At 58.8% G+C, this 18,919-nt stretch overlaps 1 protein-coding gene across 10 annotated transcripts in view; it reads right to left on the bottom strand.

Moving 5' to 3' along the window:
* Positions 1-12,627: 12,627 nt before the first annotated feature.
* CCNDBP1 (cyclin D1 binding protein 1) overlaps positions 12,628-18,919 on the bottom strand; it is a 92,783-nt gene continuing 86,491 nt past the window's right edge. For 4 of the 10 annotated variants that reach the window (XR_011804362.1, XR_011804361.1, XR_011804371.1 and 1 more), the window contains one exon: positions 12,628-18,158. The gene's annotated coding sequence lies outside the window, so the exon portion shown is untranslated. The remainder of the gene's footprint in view (positions 18,159-18,919) is intronic. The other 6 variants (XR_011804365.1, XR_011804364.1, XR_011804368.1 and 3 more) reach the window with 4 other exon arrangements.

The raw sequence follows: 18,919 nt of genomic DNA, 5'->3' as shown, positions 1-18,919 counted from the left end.
GTCGAGCCCCCCCGGGGGCAGCTGCAGGGCCAGGATGCCTGGGGGGTTGGGGGGGGGACATGTTAGCACCGGGCATGAGCTCCCCTCGGCTGCCTGCAGTACCCCTTTTCCACCAGCAGGTGGCGGCAGAGGGGCGCCCTCGGGCGTCACCGGGCATGAGCTCCCCTCGGCCGCCTGCAGTACCCCTTTTCCACCAGCAGGTGGCGGCAGAAAGGCGCCCTCGGGCGGCACCGGGCATGAGCTCCCCTCGGCCGCCTGCAGTACCCCTTTTCCACCAGCAGGTGGCGGCAGAGGGGCGCCCTCGGGCGTCACCGGGCATGAGCTCCCCTCGGCCCCCTGCAGTACTCGTTTTCCACCAGCAGGTGGCGGCAGAGGGGCGCCCTCGGGCGTCACCGGGCATGAGCTCCCCTCGGCCGCCTGCTGTACCCCTTTTCCACCAGCAGGTGGCGGCAGAGGGGCGCCCTCGGGCGTCACCGGGCATGAGCTCCCCTCGGCCGCCTGCAGTACCCCTTTTCCACCAGCAGGTGGCGGCAGAGGGGCGCCCTCGGGCGTCACCGGGCATGAGCTCCCCTCGGCCGCCTGCAGTACCCCTTTTCCACCAGCAGGTGGCGGCAGAGGGGCGCCTTGGGGCGTCACCGGGCATGAGCTCCCCTCGGCCGCCTGCAGTACTCGTTTTCCACCAGCAGGTGGCGGCAGAGGGGCGCCCTCGGGCGGCACCGGGCATGAGCTCCCCTCGGCCGCCTGCAGTACCACTTTTCCACCAGCAGGTGGCGGCAGAGGGGCGCCCTCGGGCGTCACCGGGCATGAGCTCCCCTCGGCCGCCTGCAGTACCCCTTTTCCACCAGCAGGTGGCGGCAGAGGGGCGCCCTCGGGCGGCACCGGGCATGAGCTCCCCTCGGCCGCCTGCAGGACCCCTTTTCCACCAGCAGGTGGCGGCAGAGGGGCGCCCTCGGGCGGCACCGGGCATGAGCTCCCCTCGGCCGCCTGCAGTACCCCTTTTCCACCAGCAGGTGGCGGCAGAGGGGCGCCTTCGGGCGTCACCGGGCATGAGCTCCCCTCGGCCGCCTGCAGTACCCCTTTTCCACCAGCAGGTGGCGGCAGAGGGGCGCCCTCGGGCGTCACCGGGCATGAGCTCCCCTCGGCCGCCTGCAGTACTCTTTTTCCACCAGCAGGTGGCGGCAGAGGGGCGCCCTCGGGCGTCACCGGGCATGAGCTCCCCCCGGCCGCCTGCAGTACCCCTTTTCCACCAGCAGGGGGCGGCCTAACCCTAACCCTAACCGAACCCGAACCCCAACTCCAACCCCAACCTTAACCCTAATGGCGTCCCCCCGGCAACCGCACCCCGCACACTTGGTTCCCCCCTCATTTTAGTTCCCCCCGGTGCGCCCCACAAAAGTGTCCCCCCAGAACCCGCACCCCGCACACTTGGTTCCCCCCTCCTTTTGGTTCCCCCTGGTGTGCCCCGCAAATTTGTCCCCCCGGAACCCGAACCCCGCACACTTGGTTCCCCCCTCATTTTGGTTCCCCCCCGGTGCGCCCCGCAAATGTGTCCCCCCGGAACCCGAACCCCGCACACTTGGTTCCTCCCTCACTTTGGTTCCCCCCCCCGGTGCGCCTGGCAAGTGTGTCCCCCCGGAACCCGCACCCCGCACACTTGGTTCCCCCCTCATTTTGGTTCCCCCCCCCCTTGGGGTCCCCCCAAGCCCCATGGACCCCCCCCCCTTGGTGCCCCACGCCCCGTCCTACCCGTGCCCGCAGCAGCCGCTCGCGATCCGCCAGCGCCTCCCGCACCCGACGCTGCATCTCGGCCAGGTGGAGGCAGGCGCTGGGGGGGGGGAATAAATTGGGGGGGGGTCTGGGGGTGCATTTAGGGGGCGGAGGGGACTGGTTCTCACCTGTAGAACTCGGCCTCGAGCCCCCCCGAGGGCAGCTGCAGGGCCAGGATGCCTGGGGGGGTGCGGGGGGGACATGTTAGCACCGGGCATGAGCTCCCCTCGGCTGCCTGCAGTACCCCTTTTCCACCAGCATGTGGCGGCAGAGGGGCGCCCTCGGGCGTCACCGGGCATGAGCTCCCCACGGCCGCCTGCAGTACCCCTTTTCCACCAGCAGGTGGCGGCAGAGGGGCGCCCTCGGGCGTCACCGGGCATGAGCTCCCCTCGGCCGCCTGCAGTACCCCTTTTCCACCAGCAGGTGGCGGCAGAGGGGCGCCCTCGGGCGTCACCGGGCATGAGCTCCCCTCGGCCGCCTGCAGTACCCCTTTTCCACCAGCAGGTGGAGGCAGAGGGGCGCCCTCGGGCGGCACCGGGCATGAGCTCCCCTCGGCCGCCTGCAGTACCCCTTTTCCACCAGCAGGTGGCGGCAGAGGGGCGCCCTCGGGCGTCACCGGGCATGAGCTCCCCTCGGCCGCCTGCAGTACCCCTTTTCCACCAGCAGGTGGCGGCAGAGGGGCGCCCTCGGGCGTCACCGGGCATGAGCTCCCCTCGGCCGCCTGCAGTACCCCTTTTCCACCAGCGGGTGGCGGCAGAGGGGCGCCCTCGGGCGTCACCGGGCATGAGCTCCCCTCGGCCGCCTGCAGTACTCGTTTTCCACCAGCAGGTGGCGGCAGAGGGGCGCCCTCGGGCGGCACCGGGCATGAGCTCCCCTCGGCCGCCTGCAGTACTCGTTTTCCACCAGCAGGTGGCGGCAGAGGGGCGCCCTCGGGCGTCACCGGGCATGAGCTCCCCTCGGCCGCCTGCAGTACCCCTTTTCCACCAGCAGGTGGCGGCAGAGGGGCGCCCTCGGGCGGCACCGGGCATGAGCTCCCCTCGGCCGCCTGCAGGACCCCTTTTCCACCAGCAGGTGGCGGCAGAGGGGCGCCCTCGGGCGGCACCGGGCATGAGCTCCCCTCGGCCGCCTGCAGTACCCCTTTTCCACCAGCAGGTGGCGGCAGAGGGGCGCCTTCGGGCGTCACCGGGCATGAGCTCCCCTCGGCCGCCTGCAGTACCCCTTTTCCACCAGCAGGTGGCGGCAGAGGGGCGCCCTCGGGCGTCACCGGGCATGAGCTCCCCTCGGCCGCCTGCAGTACTCTTTTTCCACCAGCAGGTGGCGGCAGAGGGGCGCCCTCGGGCGTCACCGGGCATGAGCTCCCCCCGGCCGCCTGCAGTACCCCTTTTCCACCAGCAGGGGGCGGCCTAACCCTAACCCTAACCGAACCCGAACCCCAACTCCAACCCCAACCTTAACCCTAATGGCGTCCCCCCGGCAACCGCACCCCGCACACTTGGTTCCCCCCTCATTTTAGTTCCCCCCGGTGCGCCCCACAAAAGTGTCCCCCCAGAACCCGCACCCCGCACACTTGGTTCCCCCCTCCTTTTGGTTCCCCCTGGTGTGCCCCGCAAATTTGTCCCCCCGGAACCCGAACCCCGCACACTTGGTTCCCCCCTCATTTTGGTTCCCCCCCGGTGCGCCCCGCAAATGTGTCCCCCCGGAACCCGAACCCCGCACACTTGGTTCCTCCCTCACTTTGGTTCCCCCCCCCGGTGCGCCTGGCAAGTGTGTCCCCCCGGAACCCGCACCCCGCACACTTGGTTCCCCCCTCATTTTGGTTCCCCCCCCCCTTGGGGTCCCCCCAAGCCCCATGGACCCCCCCCCCTTGGTGCCCCACGCCCCGTCCTACCCGTGCCCGCAGCAGCCGCTCGCGATCCGCCAGCGCCTCCCGCACCCGACGCTGCATCTCGGCCAGGTGGAGGCAGGCGCTGGGGGGGGGGAATAAATTGGGGGGGGGTCTGGGGGTGCATTTAGGGGGCGGAGGGGACTGGTTCTCACCTGTAGAACTCGGCCTCGAGCCCCCCCGAGGGCAGCTGCAGGGCCAGGATGCCTGGGGGGGTGCGGGGGGGACATGTTAGCACCGGGCATGAGCTCCCCTCGGCTGCCTGCAGTACCCCTTTTCCACCAGCATGTGGCGGCAGAGGGGCGCCCTCGGGCGTCACCGGGCATGAGCTCCCCACGGCCGCCTGCAGTACCCCTTTTCCACCAGCAGGTGGCGGCAGAGGGGCGCCCTCGGGCGTCACCGGGCATGAGCTCCCCTCGGCCGCCTGCAGTACCCCTTTTCCACCAGCAGGTGGCGGCAGAGGGGCGCCCTCGGGCGTCACCGGGCATGAGCTCCCCTCGGCCGCCTGCAGTACCCCTTTTCCACCAGCAGGTGGCGGCAGAGTGGCGCCTTCGGGCGTCACCGGGCATGAGCTCCCCTCGGCCGCCTGCAGTACCCCTTTTCCACCAGCAGGTGGCGGCAGAGGGGCGCCCTCGGGCGTCACCGGGCATGAGCTCCCCTCGGCCGCCTGCAGTACCCCTTTTCCACCAGCAGGTGGCGGCAGAGGGGCGCCCTCGGGCGTCACCGGGCATGAGCTCCCCTCGGCCGCCTGCAGTACCCCTTTTCCACCAGCAGGTGGAGGCAGAGGGGCGCCCTCGGGCGGCACCGGGCATGAGCTCCCCTCGGCCGCCTGCAGTACCCCTTTTCCACCAGCAGGTGGCGGCAGAGGGGCGCCCTCGGGCGTCACCGGGCATGAGCTCCCCTCGGCCGCCTGCAGTACCCCTTTTCCACCAGCAGGTGGCGGCAGAGGGGCGCCCTCGGGCGTCACCGGGCATGAGCTCCCCTCGGCCGCCTGCAGTACCCCTTTTCCACCAGCGGGTGGCGGCAGAGGGGCGCCCTCGGGCGTCACCGGGCATGAGCTCCCCTCGGCCGCCTGCAGTACTCGTTTTCCACCAGCAGGTGGCGGCAGAGGGGCGCCCTCGGGCGGCACCGGGCATGAGCTCCCCTCGGCCGCCTGCAGTACCCCTTTTCCACCAGCAGGTGGCGGCAGAAAGGCGCCCTCGGGCGTCACCGGGCTTGAGCTCCCCTCGGCCGCCTGCAGGACCCCTTTTCCACCAGCAGGTGGCGGCAGAGGGGCGCCCTCGGGCGTCACCGGGCATGAGCTCCCCTCGGCCGCCTGCAGTACCCCTTTTCCACCAGCAGGTGGCGGCAGAGGGGCGCCTTCGGGCGTCACCGGGCATGAGCTCCCCTCGGTCGCCTGCAGTACCCCTTTTCCACCAGCAGGTGGCGGCAGAGGGGCGCCCTCGGGCGTCACCGGGCATGAGCTCCCCTCGGCCACCTGCAGTACTCGTTTTCCACCAGCAGGTGGCGGCAGAGGGGCGCCCTCGGGCGTCACCGGGCATGAGCTCCCCTCGGCCGCCTGCAGTACCCTTTTTCCACCAGCAGGGGGCGGCCTAACCCTAACCCTAACCGAACCCGAACCCCAACTCCAACCCCAACCTTAACCCTAATGGCGTCCCCCCGGCAACCGCACCCCGCACACTTGGTTCCCCCCTCATTTTAGTTCCCCCCGGTGCGCCACACAAAAGTGTCCCCCCAGAACCCGCACCCCGCACACTTGGTTCCCCCCTCCTTTTGGTTCCCCCTGGTGCGCCCCACAAATTTGTCCCCCCGGAACCCGAACCCCGCACACTTGGTTCCCCCCTCATTTTGGTTTCCCCCCCGGTGCGCCCTGCAAATGTGTCCCCCCGGAACCCGAACCCCGCACACTTGGTTCCCCCCTCACTTTGGTTCCCCCCCCGGTGCGCCTGGCAAGTGTGTCCCCCCGGAACCCGCACCCCGCACACTTGGTTCCCCCCTCATTTTGGTTCCCCCCCCCCCTTGGGGTCCCCCCAAGCCCCATGGACCCCCCCCCCTTGGTGCCCCACCCCCCGTCCTACCCGTGCCCGCAGCAGCCGCTCGCGCTCCGCCAGCGCCTCCCGCACCCGACGCTGCATCTCGGCCAGGTGGAGGCAGGCGCTTGGGGGGGGGAATAAATTGGGGGGGGGTCTGGGGGTGCATTTAGGGGGCGGAGGGGACTGGTTCTCACCTGTAGAACTCGGCGTTGAGCCCCCCCCGGGGGCAGCTGCAGGGCCAGGATGCCTGGGGGGTTGGGGGGGGGACATGTTAGCACCGGGCATGAGCTCCACTCGGCTGCCTGCAGTACCCCTTTTCCACCAGCAGGTGGCGGCAGAGGGGCGCCCTCGGGCGGCACCGGGCATGAGCTCCCCTCGGCCGCCTGCAGTACTCGTTTTCCACCAGCAGGTGGCGGCAGAGGGGCGCCCTCTGGCGTCACCAGGCATGAGCTCCCCTCGGCCCCCTGCAGTACTCGTTTTCCACCAGCAGGTGGCGGCAGAGGGGCGCCCTTGGGCGTCACCGGGCATGAGCTCCCCTCGGCCGCCTGCAGTACCCCTTTTCCACCAGCAGGTGGCGGTAGAGGGGCGCCCTCGGGCGTCACCGGGCATGAGCTCCCCTCGGCCGCCTGCAGTACCCCTTTTCCACCAGCAGGTGGCGGCAGAGGGGCGCCCTCGGGCGTCACCGGGCATGAGCTCCCCTCGGCCGCCTGCAGTACCCCTTTTCCACCAGCAGGTGGCGGCAGAGGGGCGCCCTCGGGCGTCACCGGGCATGAGCTCCCCTCGGCCGCCTACAGTACCCCTTTTCCACCAGCAGGTGGCGGCAGAGGGGCGCCCTCGGGCGTCACCGGGCATGAGCTCCCCTCGGCCGCCTGCAGTACCCCTTTTCCACCAGCAGGTGGCGGCAGAGGGGCGCCCTCGGGCGTCACCGGGCATGAGCTCCCCTCGGCCGCCTGCAGTACCCCTTTTCCACCAGCAGGTGGCGGCAGAGGGGCGCCTTCAGGCGTCACCGGGCATGAGCTCCCCTCGGCCGCCTGCAGTACTCCTTTTCCACCAGCAGGTGGCGGCAGAGGGGCGCCCTCGGGCGGCACCGGGCATGAGCTCCCCTCGGCCGCCTGCAGTACCCCTTTTCCACCAGCAGGTGGCGGCAGAGGGGCGCCCTCGGGCGTCACCGGGCATGAGCTCCCCTCGGCCGCCTGCAGTACCCCTTTTCCACCAGCAGGTGGCGGCAGAGGGGCGCCCTCGGGCGGCACCGGGCATGAGCTCCCCTCGGCCGCCTGCAGTACCCCTTTTCCACCAGCAGGTGGCGGCAGAGGGGCGCCCTCGGGCGTCACCGGGCATGAGCTCCCCTCGGCCGCCTGCAGGACCCCTTTTCCACCAGCAGGTGGCGGCAGAGGGGCGCCCTCGGGCGGCACCGGGCATGAGCTCCCCTCGGCCGCCTGCAGTACCCCTTTTCCACCAGCAGGTGGCGGCAGAGGGGCGCCTTCAAGCGTCAGCGGGCATGAGCTCCCCTCGGCCGCCTGCAGTACTCGTTTTCCACCAGCAGGTGGCGGCAGAGGGGCGCCCTCGGGCGTCACCGGGCATGAGCTCCCCTCGGCCGCCTGTAGTACCCTTTTTCCACCAGCAGGGGGCGGCCTAACCCTAACCCTAACCGAACCCGAACCCCAACTCCAACCCCAACCTTAACCCTAATGGCGTCCCCCCGGCAACCGCACCCCGCACACTTGGTTCCCCCCTCACTTTAGTTCCCCCCGGTGCGCCACACAAAAGTGTCCCCCCAGAACCCGCACCCTGCACACTTGGTTCCCCCCTCCTTTTGGTTCCCCCTGGTGCGCCCCGCAAATTTGTCCCCCCGGAACCCGAACCCCGCACACTTGGTTCCCCCCTCATTTTGGTTCCCCCCCCCGGTGCGCCCTGCAAATGTGTCCCCCCGGAACCCGAACCCTGCACACTTGGTTCCCCCCTCACTTTGGTTCCCCCCCCGGTGCGCCTGGCAAGTGTGTCCCCCCGGAACCCGCAGCCCGCACACTTGGTTCCCCCCTCATTTTGGTTCCCCCCCCCCTTGGGGTCCCCCCAAGCCCCATGGACCCCCCCCCCTTGGTGCCCCACCCCCCGTCCTACCCGTGCCCGCAGCAGCCGCTCGCGCTCCGCCAGCGCCTCCCGCACCCGACGCTGCATCTCGGCCAGGTGGAGGCAGGCGCTGGGGGGGGGGAATAAATTGGGGGGGGGTCTGGGGGTGCATTTAGGGGGCGGAGGGGACTGGTTCTCACCTGTAGAACTCGGCGTCGAGCCCCCCCCGGGGGCAGCTGCAGGGCCAGGATGCCTGGGGGGTTGGGGGGGGGACATGTTAGCACCGGGCATGAGCTCCCCTCGGCCGCCTGCAGTACCCCTTTTCCACCAGCAGGTGGCGGCAGAGGGGCGCCCTCGGACGTCACCGGGCATGAGCTCCCCTCGGCCTCCTGCAGTGCCCCTTTTCCACCAGCAGGTGGCGGCAGAGGGGCGCCCTCCGGCGGCACCGGGCATGAGCTCCCCTCAGCCGCCTGCAGTACCCCTTTTCCACCAGCAGGTGGCGGCAGAGGGGCGCCCTCGGGCGTCACCGGGCATGAGCTCCCCTCGGCCGCCTGCAGTACCCCTTTTCCACCAGCAGGTGGCGGCAGAGGGGCGCCCTCGGGCGTCACCGGGCATGAGCTCCCCTCGGCCGCCTGCAGTACTCCTTTTCCACCAGCAGGTGGCGGCAGAGGGGCGCCCTCGGGCGGCACCGGGCATGAGCTCCCCTCGGCCGCCTGCAGTACCCCTTTTCCACCAGCAGGTGGCGGCAGAGGGGCGCCCTCGGGCGTCACCGGGCATGAGCTCCCCTCGGCCGCCTGCAGTACCCCTTTTCCACCAGCAGGTGGCGGCAGAGGGTCGCCCTCGGGCGTCACCGGGCATGAGCTCCCCTCGGCCGCCTGCAGTACCCCTTTTCCACCAGCACGTGGCGGCAGAGGGGTGCCCTCGGGCGTCACCGGGCATGAGCTCCCCTCGGCCGCCTGCAGTACCCCTTTTCCACCAGCAGGTGGCGGCAGAGGGGCGCCCTCGGGCGTCACCGGGCATGAGCTCCCCTCGGCCGCCTGCAGTACCCCTTTTCCACCAGCACGTGGCGGCAGAGGGGTGCCCTCGGGCGTCACCGGGCATGAGCTCCCCCCGGCCGCCTGGAGTACCCCTTTTCCACCAGCAGGGGGCGGCCTATCCCTAACCCTAACCTAACCCGAACCCCAACTCCAACCCCAACCCTAACCCTAATGGCGTCCCCCCGACAACCTCACCCTGCACATATGGTTCCCCCCTCATTTTGGTTACCCCCCGGTGCGCCCCGCAAATGCGTCTCCCCAGAACCCGCACCCCGCACATTTGGTTCCCCCCTTCTTTTTGTTCCCCCCGGTGCGCCCCGCAAATTTGTCCCCCCGGAACCCGAAGCCCGCACACTTGGTTCCCCCCTCATTTTGGTTCCCCCACCGGTGCGCCCCACAAAAGTGTCCCCCCAGAACCCGCACCCCGCGGATTTGGTTCCCCCCTTCTTTTGGTTCCCCCGGTGCGCCCCGCAAGTGTGTCCCCCCGGAACCCAAACCCCGCACACTTGGTTCCCCCCTCATTTTGGTCCCCCCCCCTTGGGGTCCCCCCAAGCCCCATGGATCCCCCCCCCTTGGTGCCCCCCCCCCCGTCCTACCCATGCCCGCAGCAGCCGCTCGCGCTCCGCCAGCGCCTCCCGCACCCGACGCTGCATCTCGGCCAGGTGGGGGCAGGCGCTGGGGGGGGGGGAATAAATTGGGGGGGGTCTGGGGGCGCATTTAGGGGGCGGAGGGGACTGGTTCTCACCTGTAGAACTCGGCGTCGAGCCCCCCCGGGGGCAGCTGCAGGGCCAGGATGCCTGGGGGGGTGCGGGGGGGACATGTCAGCACCCCCCAGACCGAAACCCCAAAACCGCTGCCGTTGACAAATCAAAAAAAAAAAAAGACGTAATAAGCAACGCGCGTGCACGGCCCCTGGCCGCCTATAGTACTCCTTTTCCACCAGCAGGTGGCGGCAGAGGGGCGCCCTCGGGCGTCACCGGGCAAAGCACAAGCAAGTAGAAAGAAAGCAGGAGCAGCAGCAGCTGTTTTTTATTATTTTCTTTGTTTGTTTTTTTTTTTAAGATCTGCTTTACTTGAAAAACATGCAGAGAGCAGACAAGAGAACTGGGGTGTTTCTAGGAGCAGCAATCCCCATGCTTTTGCTGCAGCTTTTAATGTTGAAAAAACAACACAACCAGGCCAGTAACTGGAACTTTTTGAAATGGAATTACATTAAACAGGTTCATCATCACTTGCAAAAACAGAGAACCAGCATTCACTAGCATGCCAGCCCTGACACCCACCTCCTCCGCAACGCTGACTACTACTGATGCAACATCTACTCTGAAATACCTCTCTGTTCCCAGCTCCTTTACCACAGCTGCTCACTACACTTACCTGAGAAATGCGCCCGGGCGGCGTCGCGCTAAAATGCATGCGGGCGTCGCCGCGCTAAAATGCGCCTGGTAGGCGCCGCACTAAAATGCGTCCGAGCGGCGCCGCGCTTAAATGGGTCCGGGCGGCGCCGCGCTTAAATGGGTCCGGGCGGCGCCGCGCTTAAATGCGTCCGGGCGGCGCCGCGCTAAAATGCGCCCGGGCGGCGCCGCTCTAAAATGCGCCCGGTAGGCGCCGCACTAAAATGTGCCCGAGCGGCGCCGCGCTAAAATGCGTCCGAGCGGCGCCGCGCTTAAATGTGCCCGAGCGGCGCCGCGCTTAAATGAGCCCGAGCGGCGCCGCGCTAAAATGCGCCCGATATGCGCCGCGCTGATATGTGCCCGGGAGGCGCCGCGCTTAAATGTGCCCGAGCGGCGCCGCGCTAAAATGAGCCCGAGCGGCGCCGCGCTAAAATGCGTCCGGGCGGCGCCGCGCTAAATGCGTCCGACCGGCGCCGCGCTAAAATGCGCCCGGGCGGCGCCGCTCTAAAATGAGTCCGGGCGGCGCAGCTCTAAAATGCGCCCGGTAGGCGCCGCACTAAAATGCGTCCGAGCGGCGCCGCGCTTAAATGTGTCCGGGCGGCGCCGCGCTAAAATGTCTCCGGGTGGAGCCGCGCTAAAAGAGTCTGGGTGTGCGCCGCGCTAAAATGCGCCCGAGTGGCGCCGCGCTTAACGGCGTCCGGTCGGCGAAGCGCTAAAATGCGCCCGAGTGGCGCCGCGCTTAACGGCGTCCGGTCGGCGAAGCGCTAAAATGCATCGGGGCGGCGCCGCGCTTAAATGCGTCCGGGCGGCGCCGCTCTAAAATGCGTCCGGGCGGCGCCGCGCTTAAATGCGTCCGGGCGGCGCTGCGCTAAAATGCGCCCGGGCGGCGCCGCGCTAAAAGAGTCTGGGTGTCCGCCGCGCTTAAATGTGTCCTGGCGGTGCCGCGCTAAAATTTCTTTACTACTTTTCCCGGTATGCTCTGGGCACACAACATGCCCTCCCAGAATTCCGGAATCCGAGAACTACATTTCCCGGTATGCTCTGGGCGCTCAACATGGCCTCCCGGAAGTCTAGAGTCCAAGAACTACATTTCCCGGTATGCTCTGGGAGCTCAACATGGCCTCCCGGAAGTTCGGAGTCTGAGAACTACGTTTCCCGGTATGCTCTGGGCACCCAACATGGCCTCCCGGAAGTTCGGAGTCCTAGAACTACATTTCCCGGTATGCTCTGGGCACCCAACATGGCCTCCCGGAAGTTCAGAGTCCTAGAACTACATTTCCCGGAATGCTCTGGGCACCCAACATGGCCTCCCGGAAGTTCGGAGTCCTAGAACTTCATTTCCCGGTATGCTCTAGGCACCCAACATGGCCTCCCGGAAGTTCGGAGTCCCAGAACTACATTTCCCGGTATGCTCCGGGCACCCAACATGGCCTCCCGGAAGTTCGGAGTCCCAGAACTACATTTTCCGGTATGCTCCGGACACCCAACATGGCCTCCCGGAAGTTCGGAGTCCCAGAACTACATTTCCCGGCATGCTCTGGGCACCCAACATGGCCTCCCGGAAGTTCGGAGTCCCAGAACTTCATTTCCCGGTATGCTCTGGGCACCCAACATGGCCTCCCGGAAGTTAGGAGTCGTAGAACTACACCTACCAGAATTCCCTGGGCATCTAGCACGGCCAATCAGAGGCTGAGTTTTCGAGAACTACATGTAACAGCGCTCACTGTATCCCTAGCCCTTACCGCCCTTACACAAAAAAGCCTCCAGCCCTAACCCTAAAAATCCTCGAAACCCCTACAGACCTAACCCAAACTATTTACCACACTAAACCCCTGAAGACCTATGCCTAAAACCCCTATCCCAATAAATTAACACGCTCAAATCCCAAACCCACAGAAGTAAGACGCTCAAATCCCAAACCCCAAAAAATAGGACGCTCAAAACCCAAACCCAAAAAATGAGGACGTTCCAAACACTAACCAAAATGTTAGGATGCTTCAAACCCTAACCCAAAAAATTAGGACACTCAAAACCCTAACCCTGGAGAACCTAACCTGAAAATAATAATAATAATAATAATAATAATAATAATAATAATAATAATAATAATAATAATAATAATAATAATAATAATAATAATAAATGATAATAATATCTTAAAACCCTAAATAAGTGGCCAAAAATAAAACCCTAAGACCCTAACCCTAAAAAACCTATCAACACTACAACCCAAAAAACTCTAAAACCCTAATACCCTGAAACCCTTAAAACCCTAACCCCCAAATCCCTAAAATCCTAACCGTTAAAACTCCAACCCTAAAAACCTTAAAATCCTAAACATAAACTCTGAGAACGCTTACCCTGAAACCCAACCCTAGTGCCCTATCCCTGAAACTTTAAAACCTTGAATCAATCTTTGGAAAATAACATAGACTCAGGAGAGGATATCAGTACAGTAGCATTTTTATTCGAGATTACAATGGCAGGCGTCTTGCAAGCAGGAGGGCGCCTACTAATTCCATACACAGCTTATATACTTTTTTTTTCCTCCCAAGGACCGGGACCCTCCTGTTTTCCCATTAACTGTGCAATCCCGGTTCATACTCTATCTGGTGCTTCAAAGAAAATACATAGCTGCTGGCCTGTTACAAGTCACATTTCTTTTGAGGCTTTTACTCTTCAAGGTGGTAATGTTTCTTACACCATGATTTCCACCTAATGGCGGTAAGGATTCTGGTTGTCTGCATTTTACAAGGTTGTCTGTTGTAATAAATGACTAAGTCCCAAATAGGATTACAATCAAAGTTTACAATTTATTCAATGAATAGAGGTAAGCAAACAGCACTGGGTGCACTGGGAGTCTCTGCTCCACCAAGACACATACAAGTTACATCGGGGGCTGGATTTTATGCTCCTAGGCTAATACATATTCATTACTACTTCTAGAAAAGGCAGGGTTATTATAATTGGTAGGAAAGTAGGGGAAAGGATAGAGGAAGACAGACACAGAGAAGGGCAGAGGAATCAAAAAAGACCAAGAGACGAGTGGGACAGAGGAAGGAGTAACAGCAGTAGCTGTGGGCAGTCCCCGTGGGGAAACGTCCGAGGGGCCGTTGGTACGCACTACCGCTCACCGACCCTGAAGGGGCGGCTACCCCCTTTGCGCCGCGGCGCCTCCCAGCCCCTATCCCACAACCGCGCGCGTACCCGCCACCGACTGCCGGGCGCCGCTTCCCTGCGCGGCGGGATGGGCGCGCGTCTCTTCCCACCCTTGGCTCGGGAGCCGTGGGCGGCGGCCGCTGCAGAGCCGCGGGCGAGCCGGAGTGCGACGGTGGGGGCTGAGCCGAGCGACTGCCGGCAGGGTGCGCTCTGTGATAAGAAACCTCGGACATCCCTGGGGCATAGGTATGGTGTTACAAGGCGCACGAACTGCAGCATTTTCATGTTGTGCCTTTTTATTGTGTATGCACAGATACAATTTTTAGAAAGTGTGGTTTCTTCGCAACATTAATTTTGAGCCCTCTTTGTAATGCCTCCCTGTATATGTACACTTGGAGAAACAAGCATGTTCACTGTAAACCGTATTTGCTATTTCATTTCATGTGGTTTCCTGTGGACAGCAACTAGGAAAAAAAAAAGAAAAAAAAAAACCAGCTTGGAATTCTTACTTATTTTCCTTTGGCCATTACTTCACTGTAACTCTGAAATATTAGCATGCAATCCTTCACTTCCTAATCTGTTCTTTTGTGAAGATGCTAAGTAACCTGGCAGATAATCACAACTGTCACAGCAAACCTGTCCATAAGGTTTTCATATGTATGAGATGTTGTATTGAAGTCAATGATACTCAGTGGTGAAGTCAATGATACTCAGAGAGAAATGTGTCGTTCAATATTTATTAGCACACCTTTTATAAATTAATATATTACTAATAAAATCCTGGCTGTGTCCTCTCCTAACCTCTTGGCTAGTCACAGCCTACTCATTGCAAGGGGACAGAGTGAGAAGAGGCTCAATGCTGTTCAAGCTCTGTTCAGTGAGAGTTTAAACACTGGTGTCTTATCAACACTGTCTTAGTCACAAATCCAAAACACAGCATCAAACAGGCTGCTATGAAAAAAATTAACTCCATCCCAGCCAGACTCAGTACAGCCCCCATCCATAACTCCATGGTCATCTGCGTCATGAGTCCTGTACATGAGCCTGGACTCCCTGGGGACACAATTAAACACACAGTTGGTGGTACTTGTTTATCTGTATAGGCTTTCTCATCACCAGAGAGCAAGATATTCTCAAGGAAGGAAAGTTTCTTGTGGGTGATTTACAGGAAAGGCTGGAGGCTGACTCAGGAAGGCCTCATCCAGCAGCCTCTATAAGCTGAGAGAGGCTAGGAAAACATGCTAAGAAGAGTTGGTTGTGGAACACTTGCCCTCTTAGGCACCTGCCAAAGCCCTCTGCTATGGGGCACTATCATACAGCTAACCATGGGCCAGAGAGGGTATCTCCATCAGACACCATGGCTAGCTGCAAGCTCTTTGGGAGGGAAGTTAGTAGGAGTCTTGCTGCTCTCCTGTGGAGAGTGATAAGAAAACCGTAACTCCCAAAAGATAAACAAGCAGCACAACTGATAGCAGGGCCTGCAAGATACTGCCTAGCCCAGGCCTCTGACGTTCTCTTCTGTGTCTGCCTCTGAGAAACACTTGTCGCAAGTCATACTCATTTGAAATTCATTATCTACAGCTGTTTTTCCTTTTTGCTTGGGGGTACTTTGCCATGAGTAGGGCCTTTCCTTGCAGCCACATGTCTACCAGTCTGCTACTAAGCAGCTTAGGCATGCCAACATATTCAGCACTGTTCCCCACCACCACCCCAGCAAAGCCAGAATCACTAGGTGAGGTTGGGAGGAAGGGAGAATGATCTCCCTCTGGACGTCATTCAGTAAAATGCCTCCTGCTCAAAGCAGGTTCAACTAGAGCAGGTTGCTTGGGATATTGTCCTGTTGGTTTTGAGTATCTCCAAAACTCGGGACTCTACAACCTCTCTGGGCAACCTGTTACAGTGTTCTACTATCACTGTAAAAAGCTTTTTCTTACAATTAAGCAGAATTTCATGTATTTCAGTTTGCACTTTTTGCCTCTTGTCCTGTCACTGTGCACTGCAGAGGAGACAATTTCTTTACTGTCTCCTTTCCAGCATTAATAGGCATAAGATTCCTTCAGAGTCTTCTCCAGGCTAAACAATCGTAGCTCTCTCAGCCTCTCCTCATATGTCTCCTCTCCAGCCCATTAATCATCTTTGTAACTCTAAACAAACCATCCCCTCTCCCGTTCTGATCTGCCCACCTCTTGTCCTATCCTCTTCCCTCTCTTGGCTTCAAGAGAGAGAGGGAACTTCTCACACTATATGAAGCAGCAAGTGCGGTTCCCCTAGCATGGTCAGGGCACTTCCATATCTTCAACAGCATACCTCAATAAAAGGAAAGGCTGCTTGGTAGGACTATAGAGAGAGCCTGGTGATAAGGGTAAGTGTGGTTGCTGGGGGCAACAGATAAGGTGAAGGAAGCTGTAAACTGCAGGGAGGAGGATCAACCTCCAGAAGGTAGAGGGAGGACTGTCACTCTCTGTTACATTATTTCCCACCTCTCTAATCTTCATAGCTGTCCACATTTCTGAAAATGTACTGCTGCTAAACACCACAGACCTGGGTCCCTGAAGGGTACAAAAGCCACATCCAGAATGACCAGACAGTCGACTGCAAAAAGAACCCACAAAACATGATGATGACTCCAAATCTGTCATCCTTTATCCTCTGTTTCTCCACAAGTAATCCTGGCCAGACATACACATCTTGATTCTTGCTAAAATGTTGATATAGAAAACAAGTATGACAGATTAGCTGAATGAAATCTATATGAAAATTAACATGAGAGATTTAAATCAGTTTCATTTAAAATAAAATCAGCTTCCCCTCTTATACAGCATTACTACTAGCTTTGCTATATTCATTTTACACCATGGCCTACTCCTCATAGATCACTTAAAATTTTCAATAAATCCTAATAGTGTGTGGTTACAGTAGCATGTCAAAAAAGGGAGGGAGCTATTTAGGGAAGCAAAGATGCAGCAAGCTTGCAATAGCTCGTCTTTCTGAGGCAATACTTTTTTTACATGTTTTGCACAAAGGAAGAGATTTGGCACATTTACAGTTTCTGCTATTACACCAAGAAGTTCTTAGTTTTCAGTTCACAGAGAAGAAATAACTGTTAAAATAAGTTAGTTTCTCAAAAGTAATGCCAAGTATGAAATTACAGGAAATGTCCTAAATATTTCTGTACAGGGATACCCATATGATTACGCTAATACAAGCACCCTGAACAGAGTAAAATGAGTATTTCTGTCTACCTGAATACATGTGAGGCTTAGAAACCAGATTTCAAATACAAAATACAATTTGCAGATTTCATGGATTCTCAGAATGTTACTATTTTTAATTGGATGGAAAAAGGAAAGAGAATCATCTGCAATAGTCAGTATCATTACTGTTAATACCAACAGCAGTTGCTTAAAATTGAGGGATATTTGGTACAAGTGACTTGTTCTTTTCCTGGGTTGCCAAGTTATACCAATGATTATTTTTGTTCAACACAAGGAAAAAAAATACTGCATTCTCATTTATTATAATGTTATTTGCTTCAAAATTTTCCAAATGGAAACAATGTTCCAATAATTTATCATAAAAGACAGGATTAAATAGGACAAAAGAGCTGACAATAATGTGCTGGGGTAGGACTTAGGTGTCAAGTCCTGGCACCTGTCTTGTCAGTTTCCCCTTCTACTCTGTTGTCATGAGATTCCATCTACATTCCATCTACAGTACTGCTTTCCGCTCTGGGGCCTCCAATGTAAGAAGGACACAAATCTACTAGAGTGAGTCTGGGGGGGGGAGGGGGGGGGGGGGGGCAATTAGGATGAACAGAGGGCTGGAACGCCTCTCCTGTGAAGATGGGTTGATGGGTTGAGAGATCTGGGGTTGTTCAGCCCAGAGAAGAGAAGGCTCTCTGGAGACATCATTGTGGCCTTGCAGTACCTAAAGAGGGCCTACAAGAAAGAAGGAGAGGAACTCTTTCTCTGGGAGTGTAGTGATAGGACAAGGAGTAATGGCATTAAACTAGAAGAGGGTAGGTTTAGATTAGATATAAGGAGGAAGTTCTTTACTATGAGGGTGGTGAGGCACTGGAACAGGTTGCCCAGAGAAGCTGTGGATGCCCCATCCCCGGAAGTGTACAAGGCCAGGTTGGAAGGGGCTTTGAGCAACCTGGTCTACTGGAAGGGGGTTTGGAACTAGATCATCTTTAAAGTCCCTTCCAGTCCAAATAATTTTATGATTCTGTAAAATAGGGATACTATTCACTAAGGATACTAGCTTTAAAAAATAAAAGAGTTTAAGGTAAGCTAATTGTGGTATGGATGCTCTTACCATAGCAAATTGTTATGTGTCCAGAGACACAAAATATATAGTAACAAAGCCAGAATATCTGCAGATAAGAACATAATCCTTACCTGTGCTTCTTCCCCTCTTTTGCAATTAAAAGTGCCCTTAAGCTTTCAAAAGTAAATCTTGTCCAAATTGTAAGTTTCTTATGTCAAATCTAACTCACGGTTACAAATGACAGAAGCCTCTATGTTCTTACAACAAAAGGCATTTTCTTTCCTGTACAGCTAGAGAAATTGTATTTACATTTTCCATAAACACAAACAAATGGTCTCTGTGACACAATGCACCTTCTTTGATGTGTTAATGCTTCCTTAAATCTGCAGTAAGACTGACCTAACTCTCTAAAATGCAAATATAGGCTGATCTTTTACCTTGTAAATAATCCTCAGGTAGGCCCTTCTTTTCCTTGTCATGTTTTGTGTTCTCCAATCTTTTCCCAAATCTTGGTCACTCCATTCACTCCAGTCAGACTGATAGATTCAGTCTATTGAGGGAATTAAATAGATAATACTCTATTTTAGCCATAGCTACATGTTCCAAACTGACTTTATGTTTTATTGATGGGGAACTCAAAACAAGCACAGGAGGGCCTTGAAGCTAAGTAAGATGTCAAACTGGTGGCCAGAAATATCCGGTCCGATTTGAAACTGACAAAAGTGGTGTGGCTGTGAGTAAAGGTGAATTAAGGAAAAGGGAGTGCTAGACAGTCTAGCACTGCACAGTGCTAGATTCCGCAGAACAGTTTCGTTAGCTTAGGTTTATGGTGTGCCAATGTCTGGGGAGAAAAACTTCTCAAAACCATGGCACAGTGTTTGTTGGCCAATATATAGTAGGCATGACCACTTCCTTGCCACACACAGATTCCAGAGAATTGTCTTTCAGAGAGCACATCGGGTACAATTATTCACTAATACATTTATAGCAAACTTCTAACTATCTATTTCAGGTCTTTTAAACTCTTAAGCTCCTGTCTGACTGTCCCTGCTGAAAGAAACAGAATTTGGAAAATGACACTAATGCACAACAGAGCTGTAGAGACAGCCCAGGAGAAAAGGGACAGATGGTATGGCAGGAGGTGTGGATGGTAACCACTGCTTTGGGGATGGGCACCCCATACTGCTGCAGAAGTTGCTGCTGCTGACTGGATTTGTAGCCTTGGCAGCAGCAGTAACAATTGCCAGGCTTTCCAGCACTCTCACACAGACAGAGGAGGCATCTTGCTGACACCCCAGCAGTCTTTATACT

The sequence above is a fragment of the Anas platyrhynchos genome, chromosome 21 (genome assembly GCF_047663525.1).
Source record: "Anas platyrhynchos isolate ZD024472 breed Pekin duck chromosome 21, IASCAAS_PekinDuck_T2T, whole genome shotgun sequence".
NCBI lineage: Eukaryota > Metazoa > Chordata > Aves > Anseriformes > Anatidae > Anas > Anas platyrhynchos.
Note: the sequence above shows the minus strand (reverse complement) of the source record. Positions and strands in the feature narration are given on the sequence as shown.